This window comes from Pecten maximus, chromosome 17, assembly GCF_902652985.1.
Source record: "Pecten maximus chromosome 17, xPecMax1.1, whole genome shotgun sequence".
Lineage (NCBI taxonomy): Eukaryota > Metazoa > Mollusca > Bivalvia > Pectinida > Pectinidae > Pecten > Pecten maximus.
Genome location: NC_047031.1, coordinates 2,161,529 through 2,182,675, shown reverse-complemented (window position 1 = coordinate 2,182,675; position 21,147 = coordinate 2,161,529). Strand labels below are relative to the sequence as shown.

Here is a 21,147-nt window from a genome sequence, read left to right as displayed (position 1 = left end):
ATGTACAGTGTTCAGCTTAAATAAAAGAATATATAGCAAAATTGTCTCAGCATCCTGTCAGGAAACCATTAGTGGGTACAGTAACGTTACCACGCAGACAAGAACACCAGACATGTCCATACAGCATGATAAACGAACATCACATTGAAAGTAAAATAATTGTGATATCATATTTATACGGTTGATAAATATTGCTGAAGATTTAAGTATGAGAGGTTTAAATGGTTGGACGACAACAGATGAGTATTGGGCAGTCTGCTGTAACTTGTGTGTACAAGTGACATCTCACCACTGTCGATGTCACATTTGGAGACATCACCAGATTTACGTTTGTAGCAATAATTAAGGTTACATGATACTTTAATTTTTTTTAACTCCCCAACCTATCGGTTGAGTTGATTTTGTTAGGGTTTACAGCACATTAACATGATTACACATGTGTACAAATGTAGGTTATGTTGGACAGGTACATTAAGCTGATTTCTTAGTTTTAAACATCAAAATCTCCCCTGTTGTGTAATTACATATTTGAGAATAGATTTAAGGATGTGTCAAAATGAGTAATTTAGTTAGTATAGACTAATTTTATAAGCAGTGTTTATGTAATACACTATTATATATGCATGCTTGTAAGAGTAAATATAATAAAAGTGTACATGTGAATATCAATATCAATATAAATGTCACGGAATCTTAATACTTATAGAAATTACTCAAATATCAAACAATTATTATCAAAAGTAGAATAAACACGTTTCAAATGACCATATCGACATCATAAATAACTACACATTGAGAATGTAACCTTATCAGGCTTTTATACAGTATTCAGAGTTTTATTCTATTTCATTTTCAGTTTACACTTCAGAAACAGCCCACATTGCTGCATTAACAATACCTGCAATCATTATGAGGAATGAAAAAAACACAACGGGAAAGTGGATACAATTGCATTACCATGTGCAATTTTGAATTTGATTCAATTGCAAAAAATGACTGATGTCGATCACTGCGGGGAAATGTACCAAACACAAAGTGACAGCTTCGTGTAGTAACTTTTTTTCTAATGACCGACTCGGGCTCAACTGACCAGGAAATTATTCAGGATGTCTTCAAACTATTTGGTCTGGAATCAAAACAATTAAATGATGATTATTTTTCTGTTTGTATTGATGTTATATGATGCCATATGCAGATTTTCAGTTACAAATAATTGTTTCTATTTTTTTGTTACTGTAAGACTGCAGTTCATTGGACATTTTATGTCTTAACCGGCTTTAGGACTCTTAGGCATCTTGTTTGTATTGATATACTTTGAAATTGTTTATAAACATGTTCAGCATAGTCCTTATTGATAATACATTATCTCCGCCCTTATTTTTTTCTTCGGTTTCTTGAGCCAAATTAATAAAATGATGAATATGGCTTTCGTTAAATGAAAAGTTGAGCTTGACACCTGAGGTGATTCAATGTTTTATCAGTGACCATAGTATCCCAGCTATTTAAAGTAATGCGCATTAAACAAGTTCTGGAACCACTTTATTTTGCTTTTCTATATATCAATAACCATAGTAAATTGAACAGTAAGATCAGAAAGAAAAACAACTGAAACAAACTTGATTTGACACAAAATGTTTGGTTATACTTCAGGTAAGAATAATCATACAAGGGGAGGTTGTTTTAACTTTCTTACATATCAATAAAACAAAGAAAGTATAACTATTGCATTGAATATTAAAAAAAAAAACAAAAAAAAACAAAACAAAAAAACAAAAAACAACCATATGTGGTATCACTTGCACAACTTTGAGGAAAAATATAACATCTTAGTTTATATCAAAATGTGTAAGGTTCATTTTATATTTTTTTCGGAAAAATATTCAGGGGAGATAATTTTTTCTGACAACAACTTTTTTTTAAAGATCATTGACCTATGTTTTTCGTTTTAAAATCTATTTGAGCTCTACATGCCCTATACAATGGCAAAGTATGAAAAGAGTTTCATGTGGGAAAGTATTTTTTCACTAACATATGTTTTTCTTTTTTTTCTTACTTTCTTTTGTATGATATATGGATGGGAGTTTTAAAGGTCAACATTTTAGGTTGATTAGAAAGTTGATAAATATTTTTTTTACTTTTTCAGGTCATATATTTGAACATACAAATGTCAGGAAATGTTTTCGTGAATTAAACAGTATCTTAGAATAAATAAGGTAATACCTAATAGTCAACACGTGTACATTAACGGTTGTATTATCAGCAGCTAATTATAAAGAATGTTTGACATTCCGGAATCCGACAACGGTATGATTTTTATTTTATATTTCCGAAGTATTTTTATATTTTTATTACATAAGCCATGTCTATAAAAAAGTTTGGCAGTCGTTGAATGTAGATAACCGGCTCTTAGGTATCCATTAGCTACACACTACATATACAACAGCATGTCGAGTTTTAATAATTCATAAAGCAACGAATACCAACAGGTTTTCTATGTGTGTATGTCTCAATACAGCAGTTGTTTATCAGGTTTTAAATGCATGCTTAGCATATAATGCACACATACTTATGGAGTCCATGCTTGCGTGCAGTAAGTCAGAGTATTAACATCAGTTTTGGTCGGAATACTCACCTTACAACTTCTTAAATATCAGAAAATCAAAAACCGTTTCCAGCCGCTGAGTCGCTTATTTACTTCCTTGTCGTGTGTAATATGCAGATCACTTACAGAAGGCGGTATTACAATTACGGATATGACAATATTGGGTGACGTAATGTGGTTGGTCTAATAAAGATATCCAGCTCCGTTAGGAATATAAATATCGTGTGTACATTTCTCGGTCCATTTGAACAAAATTTATATTAGGAAAAGTTCGTGTTTGTTTTATATCAGAAGGTATTTGTCAGATTTCATAATGGAAATAATTCGAACATTTTTTTTTCTCAAACAATATTTGAACATATTAGATATCGGAAAACTTTTGTACATATCTTATATTAGAAAGCATTCCTATTTATTTCATATCAGAAACATTCATCCAAATGTCTCTGTACTCAAGTTACCTATCCATCGTTCAATGTACCCCTTTACTGTACTCAATCATCTATCACTCGTGCAAGTTCATATCAAAATATTTCATTATCAAGTTGTACATGAATTGTAACTTTACACAAAAATATGTAAATAAATGGTTTAGACAACAGGCTTAGCCTATATCGGTCATTTCCAAAAATGTACCCATTTACCGTACGCGTTGCACGATCCCTCGTACAATGCACCCCTTTACTGTACTAGATCACTTGTCCCTCGTACAATGTACCCCTTTACTGTACTCAGTTTTCTATCCCTCGTACAAAGTACCCCTTTACTATACTAGATCACCTGTCCCTAGTACAATGTACACCTTTACTGTATTCAGTCATATATCCCTCGTACAATGTACGCCTTTACTGTACTAGGTCATCTATCCCTCGTACAATGTACACCGTTACTGTACTCAGTTTTCTCTCCCCCGTACAATGTAACCCTTAACTGTACTCAATTTTCTATCCCTCGTACAATGTACCCCTTTACTCTACTCAGTCATCTATCCCTCGTTCAAAGTACCCCTTTACTGAACTCAGTCATATATCCCTCCTACAATGTACCCCTTTACTGTACTCAGTTTTCTATCCCTCGTACAATGTTACCCTTCACATTACTCAGTTAGTTATCCTCATACAATGTGCCTCTTCTCTTTGTATTCAGTTTTCTATCTCTCGTACAATATTCTTGCCTAACCAGCTGGCCCTATGTTTGTAAGCAGAATTTTTTTTTTATTCGTCGATTTTTTTTTCCATTTTATACTCCAATGCAAAATGTTTTTGTTGTAACGCACCACTTAGCGGAACTACTTCTTTTACATGAATGAACTTCCTGTTTTCTATATGTACTATTGTATAGTCACACGCAATATGTACGTCTTGTAACATTGTAAAACATTTATAAACGTTAAAAAATAAAACAACAATAATATAACTTTTATTATTGATTTTAACTTAAGGAATTGTTGGACCTTAAACAGAAAACGGAAAACGAAGAATAAGTTAGGTTTACTTTAAAGATATCCATACAAAATGGAAAGTTTAATTTCTTTGCTAAAAAGACTACTTTTTTCCCTAGAAAACAAATGTTTTTATAGAAAAAAATTGATAATTTCTGTTTTACTTTATAGTGTATACTTTTGCTTTTGTACTAGTACAATCATAATTTAACGCTTGGAGTATGAATGTTTCACCTAGACCACTTCGATTAGTACATAATTAAATCACAGTAGTCTTAGATGGTATGTACTAATGTATAAACGACATGTGCTTATGTCCGAAGACAAAAGCTAGGAAAATAGTCCCCATTGATGTTGATTTCACGGTCGGTTTGTTGGGCATAATTCATCTTAGCTAAGGTAAGGCAGGTTTATAAAGTAATTTTCGGTATATTTTAACCATTTTGTTGAAATAAAAATGTCATCATGATCGGTATAAAGAGGTGATCAGATCTAAAAAGGAACGTTTTTTGGGCAGTAGCACCGTATATTGTCAAAATTTTATTAAATATTAACTGTGTCGCTTTGGTTTAAATGATAGCGTATCATGTTTAATTGATAGTTGTTCGGAATTCATGAGGAAATATCAAAACAAAGTTATGACGATGAGATGTGAGCAATTGGAAAGCGACATTAACGTATGTTATGAAGAAGACGTACTTCTCGAACGCAATCTTTCAATTCGAAACAAATAGAATATAAAAACATGTTTTCTATGTATGGCTCTGCATATGAGAGGCAATTTGAAAAAAAATACCTTCCCATAACCATTGCGTATCATTGCGCAGAAAAAAAACCCCTGTTATTTCAAACATTCAGAAATCATGCAGTTATAAACATTTATTTATCATATCAGCCTACTTATGTGAAATAAGTTATACAACTAAATTACAGTTAGATTAATTAAATAAGGAGACGCGAAGCACTATTTTATTTCTACTGGAACATCTGCCTTTACATGCGGAAAATCAAACACATTTTTGTTTAAAGCAAATATATGAATAAAAATAAAATCATTGAATTGTTAATAGACACAGACGTTTACATATAAAATGTTAATTAAATATGATAAAAATCAAACACGTTTTTGCTTGAAACAAATCATGTGAATAATTGCCATTCTTGGTTGTCATCCTGTTAACACGGGAAAAAATAGTGAGTAAAATAATAGAAAACTAGCCAAGAATTCGCAATTAATTTAAATATTTATTGTAAATATACATTATGAAAATACAAAATATCAACTGCCGTATTTTTTTTTTCAAAACGAGAATGTATACTTTCTATGGTTTTTTTTCCGGATCAGCGTTGTGCTTCACTTGGTACAATATTACTGTGCCGGTTGAATTGGCAGTTTATGAGATGGTAATTAGATGGTAATGAGATGGTAATTAAATGGTATTGAGATGGTAATGATATGGTAATGAGATGATAATGAGATGGTAATGAAATGATAATGAGATGGTAATGCTCAGCTACTGTTGGTAAGGTTTATGTTGACAATGTTATAAAGAAGTCAATATCATCATATACATACCTTGTTTTTCTTTACTTAAATGCACAAATAATGCATAATTGAACCGTTAAATTTCGCATACATACTATATAGCTGCCAACTTTCACGGGAACTACATTTTCGTTTATTTAAATACCTGCCAATATTACATCCTTGAAATAATCATACATGTGAAGATACCAGCAATGTTAGTTGTCTGTGTTTTCCTGACACTCGTGCTCAAATGCTGAATACAACCGATAAATTTGGGTCATTTATGTCATTGCATTTTCATAAAAAAACCGCTGCAAGTCAAACCACTGGATAAGTCGATAATTTTACTTGGTCCCGTCGTCTTCAACATATCCATATATCACTGTATTAATATAATAATAAACAATAAAAGTAGAGAAAGGTAATAATTGTAGAATTTTATTACATGACAATGTAAGACGGAAAGATTTAAAGTACAATAGTAAACCATACAACACTCCTTTATTAATATTTTCTTTTAAAATACCCTGAAGTTTACTTTCATTTGGATTTGTGGACGGTAAATCCATATTATTCTTTACAATTATTTTGATTCACAGTGTTTGTGTGTTGGGTATTGGTACTTCTGGTAACATTTTGAGGTTCAAGATTGTGGCCATACTTGAATTATGTTTCACGTATAATTTTGTTAACAAAATCACTGTACCTCATAACTAGTTATGCATTCTTCATATCCATGTACGCAATATACCTTACAATATTGGACCAATCAAAACTCTTCTTACGAACGACACTGGGTAAGATAAAAGGTGTTCCTGTAATAAACAGAATATCTAACAGTATCTTAAAGTAATAACACATATATTTCATACAGTATGTATTACAATATTTTGACATGTTTCACTCGTGATGCGCACTTAAAAAATACGTAATATTAGCCCAACACCAATAACGCTAAAGGAATGTATGTGCCTACCCCGATTAAACGATACGGAAAGTAAAACATAGAGAATAGAAATACAATCGTATTCAATGTTACAGTTGAAATGTTTAGACAAATATGTCACTATACGAATTAGTTCGCACGGAGGTCAGCATGCGATGGTAACAAAACAATTTACCTCTTTCACATATAGCTTTGTATACTCTGTGGCACACAGTCGTACGCATCATGTTGTAATGCAATCTGACACACTGTTGATTAGGGCACCCGTTAGGTTCATTGTTGTTATTGACCCATCTACCCCAGCCGGTATACAACCATGGGATATGGTCCTTAGTCGTGTCACATTTAAAGGAGTTATTGAATCTCATGCCAGTCCAGTATGCTCCGCTGTACCTTTGAGACAATATAAGTGTCAAGTCAGCAAAAGAGTACGGGCGAATACGAAATTATAAAACCTGCAGAAGATTATCAAATAAAAAAAAAAGTTCAGCTACAAATTTGCATGTATGTATAACGTCCCATTTTTGAATAGAACGGTTAAGCAACCCTAAGTGTATTTATATGTATAACCTCATCGTTATTTGGTTGGGCATTTGCTACAAGATCAAGGAATTGTAGCGCAAAGTTTACAAGTAAGTCAAAATGTGTAGACGATTGTACTTGAATAGCAAAACCTTGAAGTACAATTTTCTGTAAATTTTGTTTTAGAACATACGTATTTTATGAGAAGATTATGTTTTTCTTTGTTAAGTCACAAAATGTCGAAAAAACAAGTGTTCAAAACATCACTTAAAACATACCTCTTTTATAAGTATACGTATGTGTCAAACGTTTTACTTCGTTCCAGATAACGTCAACGGGTACGTGAAGCCTATGTAATATTGCTAAACTCGACTTGACAGCTATTTGTACTGAGAACTCATTGGTGCAAATCGACAATAACTCTCTTCACTAATATACACAGAGACTGCATCATTGAACCGTGAACGTGTCGCCGAGATACTATTTAGCTAATAACTTTCGAGATGAATACATTTTCGTTTATTTTTGGATTATCTACAAACATAATGATATATGTCAAACAATGATACACGTGGAAATATAAGCAGTCATACATTGTCGATTTAAAAGACCAAATAATAATTCAGAAAACTGTGATCAAAGTGGTCAGTGTTTGACCTTGACATACATTTTCATATGATTCCAATTGTCCGGTGTTTCCTTGATATCGGTTCTCTTATGATCTTAGATGTTGCTGTTTCTTGACATGTTCTCATCAGATCACAGGTTTTTCTATTAACCAATTCGTGGAGGTTAAACTGCTTAGCACAATAAGAACTATCACCCCAACCTACTCATATTAATATCTTTGTATTCTATTGATTTTACTCACAGATGATTTTCCTGATATTGATCGTGAGACGTAAAGTAGTTCCACTTTTCCTGACTATCTAGAACGATCAGACGGTCATTCCTTTCCTCACAGTATTCTCCAGCAGATGTCCAATTCATGTTCTCTTGACTGATTAGCAGCTCCGTGAGGAGAGGCATTCCCTCTGTAATTTATAAAGACGATACAACGGATTGAGTTAAAACATAAATAAAAATAAAATAATCCTTATCGACGATTCCTCTTTGACTTGCAATTTGCGACAGGCTGATTAATTCCAATATCCAACACCATTTACCCACCTCATTCAGACTTTAATTCATGCATACATATGTAAAATCGTGGTCTTTTGATTTATTTGTGAAATCAACATTAATTCGCATTTAAATTTGTCAGTATATGTTTTATCCTCATTTGTAGATAGAAACACACCTTCGTTATATTGTCAAAGGAATGAGAGTACTGTCCTCCCACCTGTAATCGAACCCACGTCCTCCAGGTTTATGGTCCGTTGCTCCACCAACTGAGCTATGGGAAACTTCTCCTAGCGGGAAACTAGAAGGCGACCATATCACTGTGTACACTATTTATAATTAAAGCCCGCCGCAAGGTATCTTTCCGTAATATCTTCTTGTGTGTATTGTAATGTACGCTAGTTTTTACCTGTGTTGTGTCAAACGTGTGTTACCTGTAGTGTTACCTATTAAGCATTGCGTCTTATTATGTGGGTTCATTCATGCGTATATATACCGCTGGCCGTGGCCCGGTCTCACTCTCCTGGAGAGAAGAACAGCGACCAGCGAGTAAGATTCGGGTGAGTGAGAAAATAGAGCTAAGCACTCGGTGACGTGAGGAAAACCACCGGACCGGAACGGCAGAGGATTGACGTCGGCGGGTGGGCACGGGTTGTCGCTAGGTACGCCGTAGAGGCGCTTGAAAACGCCAGGGCCTCTGGTAGGGTCATCCTTGTGGCATGGAGTGTCAGTAACTACTATAACCCCGGGCCACGATACTGTCGGGTACCCACATAATAGGTAGCACCATTCCTAGACACTTGTATGAATATACTTTCTATGTTAATAACTGTTAGTAATTGTCAGTTGAGTGTTGGGTATTTTGTCGCACTACAGACTCTAAAAGAACACAACGTCACTTTACGCTAGAACCCGGAAGGACAGCGGTGAAGGACGAAATAAGTGAACATATACATATATGTATTCCTTTCCGGACAAAAATGCTGATTTTTGTGTCATTCAAAAACGCTGCATACATATACGTATGTGTGCTGCAGGTTGGTGATGGTGTTAATAACTCAATCATTCACTGACGGGTTTGACGTGTTAAAATACCATAACAATAAAGTTAAGATAAGTGATATATTTGCCGATTCTTCCGTATTGTACAGATCAATTTAAAGTAAATACTTAGATGACCTTTCCATTACCGACATCATTTGACGGAACAGTTATTCTGAAAACGAGCCCTTAACATCACTACACATACAGCTATGAAGTAATTAACAGAGCACCCTGGATATCATTTAAAGTCCTTAAATCGCATTAATTTGAAATAAAAACCACGTCCAATCAGTGTAATAGAGTGAACATTTCAAACATCCTTAGTATACAGATATATAATTGACATCAAGAAACGAGTTTACTGCAGGCCATGATCATCCCAGTCTATTTAACTCAGGTAAGAGGCCATTTCGAGGTATGAGTAATACATCCATTTTAAATAATTAACCACAGTCATAAAGTAGGGCATATATGGTATCACGGTCCACTATCCACTAAAGGCCCACGACTTTGACGTAATATTCATTTTACACCGATTACTTTCGCTTTATTCATATACTCCCATTCATTCCTTCAAAGCGGAGATCAAATTGTTAATTCAGTAATATGCAGGCGAAACGCAAATACGGTCGCGACCACTGGTACTTTTTTTTTAAATCGGCTGAGGTCAAAACAACGAAGACATGATTGTAATAAGAAGATATAAAATAAATGATACCAAACATGTTTGGGGGCAATAGCGAAAGTAATTAGACTTTAAGGACGACATAACCGAAACAAAAATAGATTGTGGGTTTTTAAGTGCAAATTGTTGTAAATTAAAATATATTTTTGTTGTTGGCCCCCTATAAAGAACTTTCAATCAGTATTTTGTATTGTATATTTCATTTACAGGTTTGCGAGATGACATTCTTCAAAATTAGGGTAAGTGAACCAGTGTTTAACCACCCCCCCCCCCCCCCCCCCCCCCTTTAACTCTTTCAGTACCGTTGTCGACTATAGTCGACATCAAAGTGTGCTCCCTCCTCCCCGTTGTCGAATTTAGTCGACAGACTAAGTTGACGTTTTTAAAGTGTTGATTTGTTGACAGCATCAACCGATAAATACAATTACCAAATGCAATGATTTATAAAATGTGCTCAAAGCTTTTAAAACAAACACTTTGGTTGTTAAATAATATTTATTTCGATTGTTTTACATGTTTTTTTTCGGTAGAGTAATAGTTGATAATAGTTTTTTCTCAATATGGTCTTAATGTAAAAAATATGGCGGCTTGCTACATTTGCATTTTAGATATCAGAGTGTAGGACGTTTCAGAGGGATAAATCTGATCTAGATATTATTTTGTTAAATATTTCTTAATCATGTACAAAGATAACACTAACCTTTCTGTTTCTATATGAAAATAACAACACACCAACAATGCACATGTAGTCTCATTTTGTTTAAACTTCCGGGGGTGAGCCTAATAACTACTTCCGGTACGGAGTCCGGAAAGAACACAAAGTACGGAAAGAGTTAAGCCAGGACAGTGATCAATGTTATCAATATCGTCTATGGGAAATGATTTGGTTCCGTGGTTGTTTTAAATGAGAGGCCTCACGAGCAGGTTCTTGATATCGTCATGCACTTGCCAATTATACACACATAAACACTTGTCAAAATTCATGTATGTCAAACCTGCTCTAACGACCACCTTGAATAAGCAGCCACTTCCCATAAGCAGCCAGTCTGTGGTCCGCACGATGGAAAACACTATATAATGAACCTTAAATAAGGGGTCACCTGTCTAACGCGGCCACTTATATCAAAGTTTAAAACTGAATCTAATCAATATCATACATCATTTGGACTTATTCTAAACATGGCAGTCGTGTTTATATCAAAACGAAAACTACGTGATTAGCAATTTCCAATGGGACGATATATTATTCATGTGGTATGTTATAGATATATAATTATTCAAAAGAAGAGCACGTGTACTTGGATTGATAGGTTCCGCACGAGCGATACTACAGTAAATTGGATGTATTGCAATCCCCTCGCGTGATAGTAGCGACAGCAGGAAATGGTTTAGAATAGTGATAGTATCTAAAATCATTACATATTCCTCCTCATTACGTTATTGAATAAAAGTTCAGCTCGTAAACGTTTGCGTTTTTAATATAGCAATTCTACCTCTTACAACGCAATACACGCAAGTCATAAAATAGTCGAAGCAATAAGTACAAGTATTGTTCTCTTTCCCGATCTGTAGATCTCAATTGAAATTAACCAGGGTATGTTTAGCTGAATTTGCTCTAGCATGATAACATATCACCTTAGAGTATACAAAAATCAAATATTATAACAAGGACAAGCACGTGACATTAATATCGGTATCAAGTATTGATTGCAAAAACGACTGCTGTTTTTAATGGAATCATCTTTACCGTGCTGTCTGTTGTCTCTGATGACATTGCTCTCTTTAATGTACTACCCCCCCCCCCCCCCCCCCCCCCCGAATTTGACAGAAGAGTATATTATCTATTGTTTACCAAATTGTGGCCATGCAGTGGCGTCAATTGCGTCGTTATGGAAGTCAACGTTGTTCCATGGTACATCTATACATCCGATGTTGAAACTAGCGATCAGAAAAGCATATTTGATATTTATACAGATATTCCTGAAGAGTTGAACTATTTCTCCTGTGCTGATCATGATAATCTGTTTAATAAACATTTCCTTACACATCAATTAAAGAGATGGAAACAGTAACTACCACATTAAGAGTCTTATATAATTAATAATGATACAATGTGTAAATATTACAATGACAGAAAAACACTTTTTCAGTTGTTTCATATATGTTATGTCTCCCTCTCTCTCTCTCTCTCTCTCTCTCTCTCTGTAAAACGTTTCTATTTTTACGAGAAAAGGTATGTTGCACACAAGACAATTTTCACTTTGATAAGGCATTCGAGATCGCAGCAGGGATCGGCTATCATGGCAAGAAAGAAGAAAGTGGTTTTACCACCATTTTTAATCTACCAACTTGTAAGCAAAACAAAAAAGTCTACTTTACTTCATTGCTTTGAAAATCATCTGTAAACAATCAATTGAATTGATAACGAAGCATTTAATTCGTTTGTTCGTTTCTTCGAGTCCCAATACCAAAATGTAGCGGAACTGGACCGGGTCGATCATCGACGACCAGGTAGCCCAATCGGTAGAGCATCTGGCTAGTGTTCGGATGTCCCGGGTTCGAACCCCGGTCTGGCCGTACATGTTTCCACTCCTATTACAGAAGTATGAACATTAACACTAACTTGTAAGTCGTCCTATAGCATTTCGGCTTGGTTTATTTTGTCTAAAGTCCTATTAACAGTCACTGTCATTTAAGGACGTGCCAGATCATCGAAGTAGAGGAAAGGCGGAGTACACGGAGAAAAACCAACGGCCTACGGTCAGTACCTGGTAACTGCCAAACGTAAGTTTCAAACTCGTTCCCAAGAGTTGGAGGACTGGTGATTAAGAGTCGGGATAATTCAACCACTCGGCCATCGCAGTCTTAGAACACCCGATGCGGTTTCGAAAAGACACATACTGGCGAGGGAATTATAAAATAATGTATTTATTTAGAAACATATTGCTCTCTGTTCTTATCAATTAAAAAGGCAGCATTAATCCACATGCGCGGGACATTACTTATGTTAATCGCTATACAAAATGTTCTATTTATTTTGCATTAACATTACATACTAATGTCGCTGTCTAGTGCTTTAGTTTTTATTCACTAGGTATTCTTCATTTCAACACAAAATAAGAATGTCGTGACCATTTTTAAGATAAATCAATATATAGGGTAAACTGGTAGAGAAAAAGCGTAACTATACTGCACTACAACGACGTGTAATAGGGCATTCATATGCACAAAATACAATTACTGTCAAATAAAATAGGTGTCATGGGTAATGAGGATTCACGCAGTGTTCGTCATTGAAAAGGCTAAATAATTCATATGAATACCGTGGTAATAAATATCTGTTACAATGACGGCTCGATAAACTACTCGGGCGGACCCGGAAAAAGTGCCAGAACAGCAAAAGGAATACAGGAAAACAATCTACAGCGGTTTATCAATCAAATACTTGTTGAGCAAGTACGTAGTTTCAACATTTTATTCAAGAATTGATAAGATATAACGGCAACAGGACGATTTACCAGGTCAACGGTAAAGGATATACCATGAATCAAATACAGCTTATTTAAGCATCATACATAGGAATTGTACAACATTCAATTAAGTCATAACAAAGGTTATCATGGACGTCATCCGGAAACATACCTTTATACTTATTTTTGCATAAAATAAAATATAAAAAACACACACACAACAAAACAACAATAACTGCAACAAACTAACAAACAAACAAACCAAATAATAACTTATTATTTGAAATATCCGCATTTGGTCACTTTCGTTGTCAACATTAGTTTAGACTGTGTTTACAATGTCCACAATTGTCAACAACCCTCGCCTTAACATGGTCATGATACCCGTCGTTTGACATGTTAAAACTATAAAACCGAAATCTAACATTAATACTGAAACACTTTGAAAACGAATTTACCAAGAGAGACAACGTCCGCCAAAACAATCACTCCAACAACCATGACCAAGATGACCCAAGCTACACCTCCCATAGCCACACTGCTGGGCCGGGAGTCATACACGCTGATGAGTTTACGTCTGTGGGCCGAAAGCTTGGTTTTGTTTACTGCCAACTGAACCCTCAACATGCGTACCATCTCGTCCAGTTCACCTTGGTCAGGATTTTGCTGTTTTTTTATGGAACAGCATTCCGCGCATGTGTCATTTGCAACGCCAGAATTGACCAGAACCCTAGTGACTGACGATGTAGATGTTGTAGGAGTCATGGTGACAGCAGTTGACCTATCAACATCAGTGTATGATGTTCTGGAATGTGTAGATCGATCAGTTAATCTGTCAAAGACACCGTCCGCGTTTGATGACGTCGTAATGGGGTCGGACGTTGGAAAGGCCCTCAAAATAAAATTTCAGCCTATAGTTTAATTTAACTATCTGTTCAATCTTAATTGTAAAGTAATTTGTGAAAGTTTGTGTGACATTAATACTGTACTCTTTCTATTTATTGCATTCTTTATATATATATTGTGTATAATTGCTTTGCTTATATTTTATTTATATGTCTGAGTCAAAAAAGATGCCACTATTTTTTTCTTTTGAAGCTAACAATTTATACATTTTTATTCCGCCACCAATACTTCACTTGTTGACTAAAATACACGAGGTGGCATCCAATATACGTGTGATGTGTTCAGATTTTAGGTAGAACTACGAAACGTTTATCAAATTCGTTTGAATTCAATTACGGAGGAAATATTGAATTCATCTCCGCCTTCCATTTTTAACAATTAGCATCATTTACTCAAATTGTATTGGAATTTAAATTACGGAAGAACTATTGAATTTTTCTTTGAACACGATTAAAAACAACTAGCAGCCTAGGATCAAATAAATGTACTTTAATTCAAATGATGGAAACAATGATGAATATATCTCAGCTCATCATTTTAAACCACTACTTGCCGTTTGCTTAATAATCACGTGAAAACCGAGATATCCAAAATCGTAATGTGGTTCACTTATTATAACTGGATTTATTAATATATCCATATCAGATACAAGGAAGGTGCATATTGTAAGATACGGAGCCACAGGTTTAACACGACAAATGAATAGTTTTATAAAACTGGAAAATAGAATAAATAGAGGATCGTAAAGGGTTTCCTATTTAATATAACATATGTTTCACGAGTATAACAAACGATCGATATTTTCACGTGTACGAACGTGTACTGAATGTGTTTGTTATTTTTTTTACAAAATAACTAGCTGTTTCACACAGAGCTTTGAATGGTACATAACACCACCAAGTAAACATCTCATTGTTATGAATAAGAATGCATTCTTGATCAGGACAACCTTGTGGCTCTTCATTCAAATCATCCCATTTGCCCCATCTGCTCCATCCTTCATAGACCCATTGGCTCGCTTCATCTTTCATTTTGCACGGTAATGTGTTATTGAACTCCATGCCAATCCAATATTGAGTTTGACTCCTTCATAAAAATATGAATGTGTTTACGTTATCAGTACCAATACAGTATGCCTAGTGTTTATTTTCTAACAATATGTGTCATATTAGACATAATATTTGAAAATAAATGTACAGAGGACATATATCCCTTTTTGTTTTTGTTTTTGTTTTTTTTGTTTTTTGGGTTTTTGTTAATCTAATGAAATGGTAAACTCATTTGGAACTCTTTCCATTATTCCAATACTTGGAAACATATTTCTTCTTTGATCTCTAACAATAATAACAGAAATATACATGTACAATGATGACCTAAATACATTTGAAACATAGCATGATAAAAGTGTGGCTCCATCCTTATCCTGAGTTGAATTTTTAAAATTTAATTAACATTCATAGAAAATATGGAATGCGGATATTTACAATTTTTTGTCCTCATATTGCTTGTGCGTCGTGAGGTAATCCCACTTTTCCTGACTATCAAGAACGATCAGACGGCCATTCTGGGCCTGACAGTATTTTTTCGCAGATCCCCAATCCATGCTTGTTCCACTAGTAAACAGATCCGTGAAGAGAGGCATTCCCTCTACAATCGACCGAAACGATGCAAATAATTAATTCATGCTAAATTATAACTCCAAGTCAATATCATCTTGTTAAATGACAATTTAGATTTTAACATTTCAATCAAATACGCAGTATAAATTGTCTCCTTCTCATTCGGTCTTCATCGCATATATCCAGATGTAAAATATGGGTCATGTTTGAGTAAAAAGTAATATCAATAATAAAGTTCAATAATCTGTAATGACTCTGTCTTCTACCCTTGATTGTAAAGATGTATGTTCTCTATCCTTGATTGTGAATAGCTATGTCTTTTCGCCTAGCTAGTAAAGATTTATAGTTTCTGGCTATAGATAAGCCCTTTCTCTCTGATTTTTATTCAGTGAAAGGAATGTTCTTCACTCAGAAATGCATGAGTTAAGTAATGTTTTGGTGTTCTCCACCAATTTTACTGCGAAATTAAACAAATAAAGTTAAAAGTGAAAATTGATATCATATCTTTGTAAGAACGTTTATTGATATATTGTTAACCAGCATATTTTTGCGTGAGTTGAATTCTCGCGTGTTTCGCGAAAGATTGTATTCGCAGTAAATGATAATAGCAAATGTTCAAACACAAATCGTATGGAATACATCATTTTTTTATTGGTTTACACTGTTATATTGTGTCCAGAGGGTAAAATTAAAGTCATTTCGAAATAAAATGTGATCAATTTAGGAAGTTATTGGCAATGGTCATTTCAGCTTGGTTATCAAAGCGTAGAAAATTTATCATATCTGAACAGACATTAATTTTAGATCAATGCCTTACCTCGCAAAAGAAACGTCCATAATATCACCAACACCTCGATTTCCATTGATAGTGACGTCCAGGGGTCTGTAATTATGGTACGGTGGCTATGTTCTATGTCATCAACACCTCGACTTCCATTGATAGCGACGTCCATGAGTCTTAAATAAACGTACAGAGGCTGTGTACTATGTCATCAACACCACGACGACATGTATTGGTAGTCCCGTCCAGGTGTCTTTAATTACGGTGCGTATGCTGTGTTTTATTCCATAAAATCCGCGATATCCATAAGTTGTCTGGTCTATGTATGTTTGGTAACCCAGTACGAGAGCTGTTTTAGCTTACACCGCGACATCAACTGGTAGTCCCGCCAAGGTGTATATTATTACAGTATGAAAGCTGTTTCATATCATACCTGCACACCCGGTTGTAGTCCCGTCTAGTTGTGTACGATTACGATGTGGAATGTGTGTTCTTAAATCTAAAATTGAAATATAAAATCCACAACATCTATTGTTTATCAAAGTATATATGACAATAAAACCGAGGCTGTGTTCTATGTCACATAAAAACACTTTATATCAATTAATAATACCGCCAAGGTGTCCATGATTACGGTGTGGAAGGTGGGTTGATTACATGAACACTTTGCCATTTGACGGAAGTCCAGTCAACGGGTCCCTGGTTAAAATAGTAGTGTTCCTTTTTGTAGCATTCACTGTTGATGATATATTTAGTTTGTTAATATTCACATGTGCTCTATTTGTAATAACAGTGCATATAATTTATAACATGGAAACATGATCATTGTTAATGTAATGAATTGGTCACCATTCATTTGAAGTCCATCTATATATGTTAGCTTAAATTTTCCTTCTATAATTAAAAAATATAAATTCCTAACATAATTTACTAGTTTGTCAATCAGCTTCAAATTACGGGTTTACTAATGTACAGAGGTTAAGTCACTATATCTTTTAAACGTGGCTTTTTTTTTAATTTAAGGTTGAATCTCCTTCAATCATAAATAAATATCGGATTGGTTGGTTAGACGTGAAATGTGTACTAAATAAATCATTTTGTGTTGTCATTGCAGAACATGGTAGAATAGACTGATACTTTGGTTTTGTTTTATTTTGTCTGCTCTCAGGAATGGAAATGCAATTTTCTGACGGAATAGCGATACCAAGAACTGTTTACGGATTACGGACATATGAACTTATGACGTCAACATGTCTTGTAATACTCGATCCAATAACATTCTCGTCATCGCTTCGAATACAAATGGAGTTATACATGATGCCAGAGTTATCGGTAGGACATTGTAAAACTTATATGTTATACCGTCTGCGGATCCACTTACACGATACCCGTTAATCAATCGTAATGAATTATGTAAGCCAACGTAGGAAATACAAACACTAACTGAATCCGATCAAATTATCGATCTGACATAACGTCATTAAAGCGACCATTGCGAGCTTAAGAGGACAACGACAATTATATAGCGTATCGATCTTCCATTTATCATTATAATTATCAGCAATGGTACTATTATAATCATTGGAAATGACAAATCTCAAATGAGCAGTGATCCTGCTGATTATAAAGAACGAATATCGATTGATATGATTTCTTCATATATATATATTTACCATTGTATGTCACTGCCACTGAATAACCCTACCAATTCAGTTGCGAGTTCACCAGCTTATGAACTGTCAACTGAAATTTGAATTTGCAAATTTCCAAAAAAATCATATGACAAATAAAAAATCTAGCGTGCTTCATGGAATTTGCCTCTGTCCAGTTGGCATTCATATTGACTATGAATGCCAACTGAAAGTCGTTCAATGCTTAAATATATATGTCAAATTACAAGGTTAGTTTTTTTTATTTATTTCACCATACTTTAAAACTCAATATGTCAAATTGCCGATATCAGATTATACGACCAATGTCTTTCTGTGCAGCCTGAACACATTTGCACACGAACCTTCTTAGAGCCAAGTCATCAACTTTATCTATTACTCTATTAACTGTGTCCAAAATCGCACATGCTTCACCTCACATGGTTATTCTACTTTGTCTGAAGTAAAAATAATCTATGTGTTTATGTCGTTTGGCAGATAACCCGGTTTTGTTTTTGTTAACATGAAAGCGCTCTCTTTGAGTTCGTTTTGGTCAAGTTTGAAACAGGCGACACTTTTGCTTGAAGTGAAATACAGATTTTATCTTTCTTTATCTTTTTTCAATCTGCTACAATTGAGCCATTGGTTGGAAATCACGAATAATACTTAACGTGCAATACTGATATATACACATATATGAGAAGAAATCAATAACTGGGTATAGAAATACCATAATATTCAATTTTCTCGGAGGGAATATTATATGAGAGATGTATGCAATATATTCACGTGATCCAGCATTTTAAATAATCAAACACACTGGCAGCTTTGAATATCTCTTAACATCAAATTTATTTTGCAATTGGACACAATTTTTATCGGGGCACCAGTAAGGTTCATTTCTATAATTATTTTCAACTGCCCCAGCCGTTGTTCACACATGAGCTATAGTCCTTAGTCTGGTCACACGAAAAGGAATATTTAATCGTATACCAGTCTAGTACTTGTTTCCGTCTCTAAAAGACAAAAAAGCATAAACATCATCAATAATGTTATCTCAGTAAGCATGCACAATGCCGTACATATATAGCCAGACAGGACCCAGTTGTTCAAAGGGTGAGAAGGTTAATCACAGTTTAACAATAATTTCAAAATCCTGATAAACTCATTTCTGGTAAAATTTATTTGACAGAATTATACGAAACGATAGCTTTCAGTTTCCTCCTCCCTGACTATCTTATGAAATACACAGACTGATTAAGTGATTTAGCTAATAACCTTCTGAACAACTTGGCCAAGGTGGAAATATTTTGGACTAAAAAAAGGTAAAGTAAAATCGGTATAACGAGAAGAAAATAGGAACAAAAAAAATTATTTAGTTAAGCAATGAACAGTTGCTTTAATGTTATTATTGTCGATATGGCAACAAAATTAATGGGATGCTACATTTGCCATCTATACATTTTGCTGCCATACCGACTATGGCAACTGCCTCTTAGCATTGTGTCGATGGGGAAATGCGGAGCAAATGTAAATATATCTAGGTAAGATTACTCATGGTCATGGAAGGTTGGTTGAATATTTAAATACACTACGTACCGTAACAAGCAGTAGGTAATTATCATCGCTACAAGAGAGTTAATCATACTGAGTCCTTCATGTATATTGACATTCTATTTGTTTCTTTACATACACAGCGTCATTTAACCGTGAAGGTCTCGCCTACATATTGTTTATGTGTGAAGTTATTGAAATACAAAGTGATATATGTGAGATAACAATTCACTCGAAAATATTATCAAGATATGACATGTAATGTACAATGTGGTTATTGTGGTGGTCTAACTCTGATACATATACCCCTCATAGTACATAAACAATAATGTACAATGTCGTTTCCCTAGATATTGCGGTGGTTTAACTATGGTAAATAACACCTGATGATAATAAACAATGATTACAATGCTGATACTCTAGTTATTGTGATGGTCTAACTCTGATACATATACACATGTTTGTACATGAACAATGATTACAATGTGGTTCCTCTAGTTATTGTGGTGGTCTAACTCTGATACATATACACATCATAGTACACAAACAATTATTACCATGTTGTTAGTCTAGTTATTGTGGTCTAACTCTGATACATATACACCACCTCATGGTACATAAACAATGATTACAATGTGGTTACTCTAGTTATTGTGGCCTAACTCTGATACAAATAAACATCATAGTACATCAACAATGATTACAATGTGGTTAATCTAGTTATTGTGGTGGTATAACTCTGATACATATACACCTGTCTGTATATAAACAATGATTACAATGTGGTTCCTCTAGTTATTGTGGTGGTCTAACTCTGATACATACATACCTCATAGTATATAAACAATGATTACAATGTGGTTACTCTAGTTATTGTGGTGGTCTAACTCTGATACAAACATACCTCATAGTATATAAACAATGATTACAATGTGGTTTCTCTAGTTATTGTGGTAGTCCAACATTGCAATATGGTCAATGTTTTTTTCCCCAGTGATATCCTCATATCCTGTTGCAGCATTGCTTTATATGAAATAATTCGCCTCATCTTATGCTGATTTTGGTTAATTGGTTTATGCTGTTTAACGTCCTATTAACAGCTAATGTCATTTAAGGACGTGCCTGGTTTTCGAGGTGGAGGAAAGCCGGAGTACCCTGCGAAAAACCACCGGTCTTCGGTCAGTACCAGGCAATTAACCCGCATGGTTTTGGAGCCCACAACCCAGAGGTGGAGGTCTAGAGATAAAGTGTCGGGACACCTTAACCACTCAGCAACCG

At 34.6% G+C, this 21,147-nt stretch overlaps 1 protein-coding gene and 1 long non-coding RNA gene across 2 annotated transcripts in view; one reads left to right on the top strand and one right to left on the bottom strand.

Annotated features, from left to right (window-relative positions):
- Positions 1–21,147, top strand: part of LOC117315980 (E3 ubiquitin/ISG15 ligase TRIM25-like) — a 187,139-nt gene that overhangs the window by 28,920 nt on the left and 137,072 nt on the right. The gene's annotated exons all lie outside the window — the stretch shown is intronic.
- On the bottom strand, positions 5,687–8,526 carry LOC117315985. The gene is made up of 3 exons (XR_004529798.1): positions 8,340–8,526; positions 7,911–8,073; positions 5,687–6,910 (listed from the first exon to the last, which is right to left on the bottom strand). It is a non-coding gene; the product is annotated as an uncharacterized LOC117315985 (long non-coding RNA).